The following is a 10,854-nucleotide window of genomic DNA, read 5'->3' on the forward strand; positions in this document are numbered from 1 at the left end:
TCTGGCTTTGTTAATTCTGTAATTTAAGCATTTCATTGAGAAATATCAACCCAGCTATACAATTTTCCAATGAGTGAATTTTTTTCGTTTCATCTTTTACTTAAAAATTACTCCTTAAAGGTAGATGTCATACTGTTAAAGCTATTTTGGACTCAACTTACAAATACGAAATTAGTAGCCTACTGCTCCGTAAGGTAAGAAATACTGTTCTTTTGCTCTATTTTCAAAATAATTACTTCTGATTCTATACTCTCAAAATAATAGCTTTAGTAGGCATATCACTGAAAGCCAGCTGTGAATAAACAGTTTGTCAGAGCTTCTGAATTCCTTTTCAAGTTGATCTTTCTTTTTAGCCATAGACAACCTTTAAGTATAGATAGAGATAACTTAAACCATTGATTGTCATAATAATTACTAGATGTGTCCAGTTCTCTGTATCTTTGATTTGATGCTTTCTATGACATTTCTTATGTCACTTCTAAGGGAATAAGCCATAAAGGCTTCTCCAGGTTTAAGAGAACAGTAAAGTACCTGGAAAAACCAACATTTCTGAATGTATGGACACTGAACTTGAGATCATCTCCAATGAAACCTTCAAACGAATCCAAGAATTTGCCCTTTCCCCCATATATATTACTAGTGCCATGTGTAGGACTGGATGCATATTAGAAGATTAAAAATTGATTTTGGTTCTTATATTTCCTAGGTCTTTTTCATGTATAAGGTCAAATTTTTAATAGTTTCTCAATCTATGGGAATTATAGTCCAGCTGACCTGTTATGGTAAATTATATTCTAAGTGACTCATTTTTCCTGGGCAAGTTTGCAATGTGATACCAGATTTTTTTAAAAGCTTGTTAGTTTGCTTTTTTTGTGTGGGTGTACTCACAATTTTTTTAAAGTATGAACCACAGTTATCTAGTGGTCTCAGGGGTAGTGAAACACTCACTTTTTTTTTTTTTTTTTTTAATGGCTTAGTTAAAATATGCTTCAGTTACTGATCATGCTGTGTTAGTGATTTTGGAGGTGACTCAAATTAGCCGTGATTTGTGTTGGCATAACAAAACTGTTAAATGATTGTTGATTACACTTAAGTGAATTTGTCTTCTATTTTATGAGGAAACCAGTACAAGTCACTAAATATTGTCTTAATAGTGACATCTGCATAACACTTGTAATAGCTAAGGTTAATTGAGCTTAAAGGAATTGTTACCATTAAAGTCTGTGTTTAAAGACACTTCGGTCTCAGTAATTCCAGCTAACATGAAATCCACACTTTAATACTGTGTCTATTTTGAACCTTTTAAAATAGCAGTTACAAAACTGGTTTATAAAGAAGTAAGACTGGTTCTCAAAGTGTGGTTCCAAGACCTAGTCATCAGTATCATTTGGGAAGTTCTTTAGAATGGAAATAACCAGACCACACTCCAGGTCTACAGATTGAGAAAACGAGAAACCCAGTGGTTGGTTTAAAAAGCCATCCAGGTTGATTCTGAAGTCTGCTGCTAGATCTGACAGCCCACAGCAGCAGTCCTTGAGCCTTATCAGTAGTTACTTGACACGTCTTGCTGTTCCACAGGGATAAGAGAACTTCTCTTGGATGCCCAAATACATTTCCATCTTTATAAATATCTGACAAGTTTATAGCACTTTGAATTACAAATAATGTAGATTGTTCTACATTTGCTTAATATATTAACATCCTACGGTTAGTCTAACCTAGCGACTTTGAAATTTATGACAAAAGATAAAACTGTTTATATAACTCAACCAATGGCCAAGTAGTATTTAAAGAGTAACCAGGTACAAACGTTGGCTAAGTGTTGGTTGAAAATGGAAGCAAAGATTTGAACACTGGTCTGATTCTGTGGCCTTCACATTGCTTAGTTTTTTATTTGTACCCCCTGCCTTGGGGGAAATGAGTGAAAAGGTAAAATCTGATGTTTAGGGTGTTCACAGTATTCATTGGGTTTAGCATGTATTAAACATACTAGCAAATAGCTATTAAAGGTTTCAACAGTCCCAGTGTAATATAAATTGTGAAGGTATTTGAAAATAGGATTTTAAAGCATGACCACCTCTGAACCCAACCCCCCAAAAAGAATTAAATGGAAGAACTATGAAAGATCAGAACTATGGTTTTCTAGAAAGGCTAGGAAGATTGTTTTCTTTCGTTCTCCAGTAATTACAGTTTTGCATTTTTTCCTGCTACCTTAAAACTATTTTGCCTCATTTTGAAGAATTCATGATTTTTAACTCTGGCACACTTTCTAGTAATTCCTCTTTTACATGGAATTTTAGTTAAAATCCCATTGTCCATTGTCTAGCCAAATTGTTCACTTTCTGAATGAAATTTTTTTAAATTTGAAGAGCCCTCAAAGTTTTCCTGTACTGAAAATGGTTTTATGAAATAATTTTCATTGTGCATACTATATTTTGTGAGCCTCTCAAATAACTCAGTACCTTGTTATATTAAATTTGAATAGTGTCAAGTAAGACCAAACTGGAGTTTCGTGCTCTTGTTGCTTTAAGAGAACATAGTTAACTTGTCATTTGCTGACCTCCCAGCTCTCTCCTAAACTCCTGTATAGCTCCTTATAATCCACCTGGCTAACTGAAAGGTACCTTCAAAGTGTCTAAAACCCACTTGATTTCTACACAGATGCACACACCACTACCTCTTCTTGGGCTCAGTAAATGTTGAGTTGCACTGGTCCAAAGCCTAGTCATCAGCCATGATTTCTCACACTTCGCTTCCAAATTAAACAGCACTCCTTTCAGGTCCACTTTTAATTTTTACTCAGTCTACCTATTCCCTGTATTTACTGCTGCCACCATGGTATAAAGCTTAATCACCTCTTGGGTTATTGCAGTAGCCACCTCAGTGGTCTTCTCTGCTTTTTATTTGGCAGCAGTTTGTCCCACATGTAACACCCCGGATAACCAATCCCTTTAAACCTCACTTCACGTCATCACTGCAAATCTAAACATTTCCCATCTCATTCATGAAGAGTAAAAGCTGAAATACTAAGGTGAACCACAAGTTGTAATGACTTTTCCTACCACCTCTGCTTCTCTAGTATACTCTGCCATGCCCCCAGTTCCTTCAGCTCAGGCACACAGACCTCTGGTAAGATTTGAACATGGGGACTCTTCACCTTAAGATGTCTGCCCTTGAGATTGATTCCCTTTGCCTAGAATTATCTCAGATGCCATTTGGCGCTCTCTTTGTAAGTGTTCAAATGTCAAACTTCAGAGTGGTGTTTCTGAACTATCTTACATAAAAAAAACACCAACAGCCCTGCCGTTTTAGAGTGTGCCATGGCATATTCAGTATTATCCATCTTGCATGTAGTATTTGTTGTTTCTTCAACCCTATCACAGAATGTAAGCCATTAGAATGGATTTTGTGTTTTGTTCTGCTACATTTGTCAGTGACCAGATGACTGACTGACTGGCATGTTGTTCAGTGGCCAAATATTTAATAGATGATTATGAACTAAATGACAGACTTCACCAAAAATATTCCTTGCTATATTTTTAACTCTAAAAGTACAAAAAATATACACTATAGAAAAAAATACAGTAGTTCTCCCTTGCACACAGTCTTAATTATAAACTCAGGATCACCTGTGGTCCAGAAGCAGATCATCATCCAGTCAGGAGGTCAATAGTAGCCCAAGTACATCACATTTATTTAATCCCATCACGCAAGCATTTTAGTCTCCTATCACAAGGGTGAGCACAGTACAATAAGATAATTTTCAGAGAAAGACCACATTCATGTAACTTACTTTATAAGTTGTTAGAACAGCATATTGTTAAAATTGTTAGTTTACTTTTGTTACTGTACCTAATTTGTAAATTAAACGTTATGGTAGGTCTGTATGTATTGGAAAATAAATAGTACATAGAGGTACAATACTTTTCAGCAGTTTGAGGCATCCACTGGAGGTCTTTGAACTTCTCCACAGATAAGGGAGACTGATGAAATGAATGGAAACTTAGGTACACTCTGGCCACTGTAAGAAAAATAGCATCACAGTCAATAGATGAACAGTTCAGTTTCCATTAGTATGGATGATTATCTTGACCAACTCTCCTGTAAAAGAACTACAGTTACATTTTTCTTTTAATGTCTATAATCAAGAAAAGAGTACTCATAAGCCAAAAACAAATTGGAGCCAGGAGCCCAAAAAGAAAGAATATAGCCAGAAGCCCAACTTTCACCTCAAAAACAGTTGAAAAACCAAGTGAACTATGATATTTGTGACCCTGGCAAAGCACAGAATGCACCCAAAGAGTGGTGTCAAGTGAGAATACCCTCCTTAATGCATACAGTGAGGAGTCTGCATATTCTGGAACTTGGTGCTCTGTGGCAGGAGAATATTTTCTCAGAATCTGTAGAAATAGTTTTGGTCTTTGTGAAAATTTGCAGCCCTGAATCTTACTACATAGGTGATCCCAGAATAATCAAGGAAAAGATTTAATTTTTTAGAAAGTGAGAGAGGAGCCAAGTACTGGCAGAAGCAAACACTCTGCAGGGACTCAGTAAGTAATAAATAGCTCACAGTTAACATATCAGAAAGAAATATATATATATATATATGAATATAGCACCATGAGTGGGAGCCAGGTGACCTGCAAAAATTTCAGATACTAAAAATACCAGATCATCAAAAATTGGGAAGAAAGAAGTAAAACTATATTCACAGATGGCATAGAAAATCCTCTAAAGAATAACAATTTTAAAAATTATTAGGGCTGAAAATGGAATTCATCATTGCAGGGTACAAATACCACAAAATCAATTGGTGGTTATTCTATAACCAGCAATGATCAATTGTAAATTCCATTTACAATAACATCAAAAAGAATAAAATAGGAATACATTTAACCAAGGAAGTGTAAAACTTGTACACTGAAAACTACAAAACATTTCTGGGAAAAAAAGAGTCCTAAGTAAATGGAAAAACTTCCTGTGTTTGTGGATTAGATTTATTATTAAGATTACAAGGATCCTCAAAGCAATCTACATCTTCAATGCAATCCCTATCAAAATCCTAATGACTTTCTGCAGAAATGGAAGATTTTAAAATTCATAGAGAATTGTAAAAGAGCACAAAGAGCCAAGCAATCTTGAAAAAGAAGAGCAAAGTTTGAGGACTCATACTTCCTGTTTCAAAATTTACTGCAAAGTTACAGTGAGAGTATGGTCTTAGCATACAGATAAAACATATAGACCAATGAAATAGAACTGGGAATACAAAAATAAAACCATACACATCTGCAGTCAATTGATTTTCAACAAGGGTGCTAAGACCTTTCAATGTGGAAAGAATAGTCTTCAACAATTAGTTCTAAGACAACTGGAATATTCACGTGCCCCCCCCCAAAAAAAAGGATTTTGTGCAAAAATTAACTCAAAATGGACCAAGATCCTAAATGTAAGATCTACAGCCATAAAACTCTTAGGAGGCATAAATTTTATGACTCTAGATTTGGCAAATTCTTAGAAATGATACCAAAACCAAAAGCAATGAAAAAAAAAAATAAGTTGGACTTACCAAATTATAAACTTCTGTATGTCCAAAGACAGTACCAAAGTGAAAAGACAACCTACAGGGTGGGAGAAAATATTTCCAAATCATATATCTGACAAAAGTCTAGTTTGCAGAATATATTAAGGATCTTTAAAACTCAGCAAAAAGACAAAGTGACCCAACTTAAAAATGGGCAAAGGATTTTAATATTTCTCTGAAAAAGATCTACAAATGGCCGGCAAACCTATGAAAAAGATGCTCAACACCATCAGTTATTAGAGAAATGCAAGTCAAAACCACAATAAGATACCACTTTGTATCCACTAGGGTGTCTATAATTTTTTTTAACGGAAAATAAGTGAGGATTTGGAGAAATTAGAGCCATTTTACATTGCTGGTGGAAATGTAAGATGATGCAGCTTCTATGGAAACCAGGTTGACAGTTCCTTAAAAATTTAAACACAGAATTACCACATGACCCAGCAATTCCATTCCTAGATACATACTCCAAATAATTGAAAACAAATTCAAACAAATGTTTGTACATGAATGTTCTTAGCAGCATTATTCACAATAGCAAAGGTGGGAAAAATGGATGAATGAACAAATTGTCATATATTCATATTCTGGCATATTATTTTGCCATAAAAAGGAATGTACTGATGCATGATACAATGTGGATGGACCTTAAAGACACACTAAGTGAAAGAAGTCAGGAGAGTTCAATATTGACTTCTGAGGAAGATGGCAGAATAGGAGGAACCTAAGCACATCTTGTACCATGGATACAACTAGATAACCACCACATCAGTGTAAATAACCAAGAAAATGACCTTAAGACTGGCAGAACAACTCTCCACAGCTAAATGTGGAAAGATGGCCCATCAAAGAGGGTAGGAAGGGTGGAGACCAAATTGGGAGCTAAATGGACCCACAGAACTGTCTGCAGGAGGGAGGGATGCCACAGGCACAGCAAGGAGAGAAGAGCAGGCCCCACAGCAGGCACCCCAGGCATGGAGGACCCATACTAGGAAGATGAATCTCTATACCATTCAGCTTTGAAAACCTAAGGGTCAAATTTCACAAGTCCTTACAATCAGTGAAACTTAAAACTTGGAACTTAAAAAAAATCAGTGGGCCAGTGTGAAAGCTGGGAGAGCAGGAGGAAACTGAGTCCCAACCCTTCAAGAGATAGCACAGTAAACAGTCTCACAGATATATAGCATAGAAGCAGTTTGAAAAATATTTGTGGTACACAGGAGGGAGATTTGTTTACTAATCTCAGAGCATGTGCTGGAGGGTCAGGGACCTCTGAGAATTTTCCAGGAACAAAGGAGCTGGAGGGCATCATTTGCCTCCCTTATTCTCCCTCCATAAACACACAGACCGCCTGCAGGAACCAGCATGTTGTCAACACTCACTACCTAGCTTGTCTCCACTGTAGAACCCTTCCCTCATCAGAAGTACTGCATCTCTGGCTAATGCCTGGTCTGACTCAAGCCCAAGGCAGCCCCAGACTGGCCCACCAACAACACAAAGACCAAACCCTACCAAAAACAAGCAAGGGAAGCCATTGCTAACTGGACTGAAGGCAAAAACAGCTCAATCACAACAGCTGGGTACATGCAACACACACAGGACACACCCCTGATGCCAGGTTCTGGTAAACGGGATATTGCACTGAGGGCACTGTAGAACCTATTCTTCATAAGGCCACTACTGTCACGAGCAGGAGACATAACTGACTTTCCTAATATATAGAAACAGACACAGACAAAATGAGAAGACAGAGGAGTACATCCCAAATGAAAGAACAGGACAAAATCTCAGCAAAAACCTAAATGAAATGTAGATAAGTAATAGGCCTGATGGATAACATAGTAATGGTAATAAAGATACTCACTGGCCTTGAGATAAGAGTGAAGGACCTCAGGGAAACCCTTAACAAAGAGAAAACATTTAAAAAAATGAACCAGTGATGAAGAACTCAATAAATGAAATTTAAAATACATTAGGTGGAATAAATAGTAGACTAGAGGAGGAAGAAGAATGGACTAGTGACCTGAAGGAAAGTGTAATGGAAAAACAATCAAGCTAAACATAAGAGGAAAAGAAAGAAAGGAGGTTAGGGAACTTTGCAATATCCTCAAACCTAGTAATATTCATATTATAGGGATTCCAGAAGAAGAAGATAGAGAAAAGGGGGAACAACTCTTATCTGAAGAAATAACAGCTGAAAACTTCCTGAATCTGGGGAAGGAAAGAAGAATCCAGATCCAGGAGTGACAGAGAGCCCCAGACAAAATCAACCCAAGGACGTTCACATTAAGACACATAGTAAATAAATGGCAAAAAGTAATGATAGAGAATTTTATTATATTTTTTTGAGAGAATTTTAAAATCAGCAAGAGAAAAGAAAATAGTTACATACAAGGGAAACCCTATAAGACTACCACTGGATTTTCCCAGCAGAATTTTACAGGCCAGAAGAGACAAATACAAAGAATAAAAGAATATTGTGAAAAATTACATGCAAACAAATTGGACAACCTAGAAGAACTGGATAAATTCCTAGAAACATAACCTACCAAAACTGAAGCAGGAAGAAATAGAAAATTTGAACAGACCAATTACCAGCAATGAAATTGAATCAGTAATCAAAAAACTTCTAACAGTTGGGATGCCTGGGTGGCTCAGTGGGTTAAAGCCTCTGCCTTCAGCTCAGGTCATGATCCCAGGGTCCTGGGATTGAGCCCCACATTGAGCTCACTGCTCGGCAGGGAGCCTGCTTCCCCATTTCTCTCTGCCTGCCTCTCTATCTACTTGTGATCTCCGTCTGTCAAATAAATAAATAAAATCTTAAAACACACACACACACACACACACACACACACACAAACCCTTCTAACAGTTAAAAGTACAGGACTAAATGGCTTCAAAGGGAAATTCTACCAAACATTTTAGAGATAGTTAATATCAGTTTTTCTCAGACTATTCCAGAAAGTAAAGAGGAAAGAAAGCAGCCAAATTCATTCTATGACGCCACGATTACCCTGATACCAAAACCAGAGGAAGATGCTACAATAAAAGAGAACCATAGGCCAATATCTCTGATAAACATAGATGAAAAATCATCAATAAAATATTAGCAAACCACGTCCAATAATACATTTTAAAAAATCATTCACCACAATCAACTGGGATTTAATCCTCGGTTGCAAGTATGATTCAATATTTGCAAATCAATCAATGATGCATTACATCAATTTTTTAAAAAGGATAAAAACAATATAATCATTTCAATAGATGAAACAAAAAGGATTTGACAAAGTACAACATTCATTCATGCTAAAAACCCTCAACAAAGAAGGTTTAAAGGGATCATACTTCAACATAATAAAGACCATATATGAAAAACCCACAGCTAACAACATCCTCAGTGGTGAAAAACTGAAAGCTTTTTGACTAAGATCCTGAACAAGATAAGGATGTCCACTTTTATTTAACATTGTGCTGTAAGTCCTAGCCATAATAGCCAGACAAGAAAAAGGAATACAAGGCATCTTAATAGGAAAGGAAGAAGGAAAACTTTCACGATTTGCAAATGACATACTATATATAGAAAACCCTAAAAACTCCACCAAAAAACTACTAGAACTGATAAATGATTTCAGTAAAAAAATCAACCTCAAAATAGATTAAGGAGCTAAATGTGAGATCAGAAACCATAAAAATCCTAGAAGAGAGCATAGACAGTAATTTCTCTGATATATAGCAGCATTTTTCTAGATATGTCTCCGGTGGCAAGGTAAACAAAAGCAAAAATAGACTACTGGAAACTACATCAAAATTAAAAGCTTCTGGGGACCCTGGGTAGCTCAGTCAGTTAAGTGACCAGCTCTTGGTTTCGCCTCAGGTCATGATCTCATGAGTAATGGTATCGAGCCTGACTTCAGGCTCTGCACTCAGCAGAGTCTGCTTGGGATTCTCTCTCTCTCTCTCTCCCCTCTTCCTCTGTCCCTCCCCCTGCTCTCTATCAAATTTTAAAAAAATAAAATAAAAACCATTTACATAGTGGAGGAAACAATCAGAACTAAAAGACAGCTTACTGAATGGGAGAAGACATTGCAAATTACATATCTGATAAAGGGTTAGTACCCAAAATATATAAAAAGCTGATACAACTCAACACCAGAAAGTAAATAATTGAATTTAAAAATGAGTATAACACATTAACAGACATGTTACACATTAACAGACAATATATATGGGATATATATATATATCTGTATATATGTATATATCTCCAACAGACATATGAAAAGATGCTCAACATCACTAATCACCAAGAAAATGAAAAGCAACACTACAACTAGATATCACCTCACATCTGTCAGAATGGCTAAAATCAAAAACAAAGAACAGTTGTTGGCAAGGATGTGGAGAAAAGGGAACCTTGTGCACTGTTGGTGGGAATGCAATCTGGAACAGCTACTGTGGAAGACAGTATGGAGGTTCCTCAAAAAATTAAAAATAGATCTACCTTTTTGACCAGCAATTGTGCTACTGGGTACTTACCCAAAGAATATGAAAACACTAATTTGAAAAGATATATGTTTATTGCACCTCTATGCTTATTGCAGCATTAATTACAATAGCCAAAGTATGGAAACAGCCTAAATGTCCATCAATTGATGAATGGATAAAGAAGTGGTATATACACAATGGAATGTTACTCAGCCATAAAAGACAATGAAATCTTGCCATTTGCAACAACAGGGATGGATCTAAAGATTATAATGCTGGTCAAAAATCAGTCAGAGAGGGGCACCTGGGTGGCTCTGTGGGTTAAAGCCTCTGCCTTCGGCTCAGGTCATGATCTTAGGGTCCTGGGATCGAGCCTCACATCAGGCTCTCTACTCAGGAGGGATCCTGCTTCCCTTCCTCTCTCTCTGCCGGCCCCTCTGCCTACTTGTGATCTCTCTCTGTCAAATAAATAATAAAAACCTTTAAAAAAAAATCAGTCAGAGAAAGAGAGGTACCATATGATTTCACTCATGTAAGGAATTTAAGAACCAAAATAAAGAAAAACCACCATAAAGACACACACACACACACACACACACACACACACCTCAACTATGGAGAGCAAACTGATGGTTACCAGAGAGGAGGTGGATGGGGGAATAGGTAAAATAGGTGAATGGTATTAAGAGCACACTTATGATGAACACTGAGTATAGAATTGTTGGATCACTATATTGTACACCTGAAACTAATTTAACATTAACTGTACTAGAATTAAAGTTTTT

Source organism: Mustela nivalis, assembly GCF_964662115.1.
Source record: "Mustela nivalis genome assembly, chromosome: 4".
NCBI classification, from domain to species: Eukaryota; Metazoa; Chordata; class Mammalia; order Carnivora; family Mustelidae; genus Mustela; species Mustela nivalis.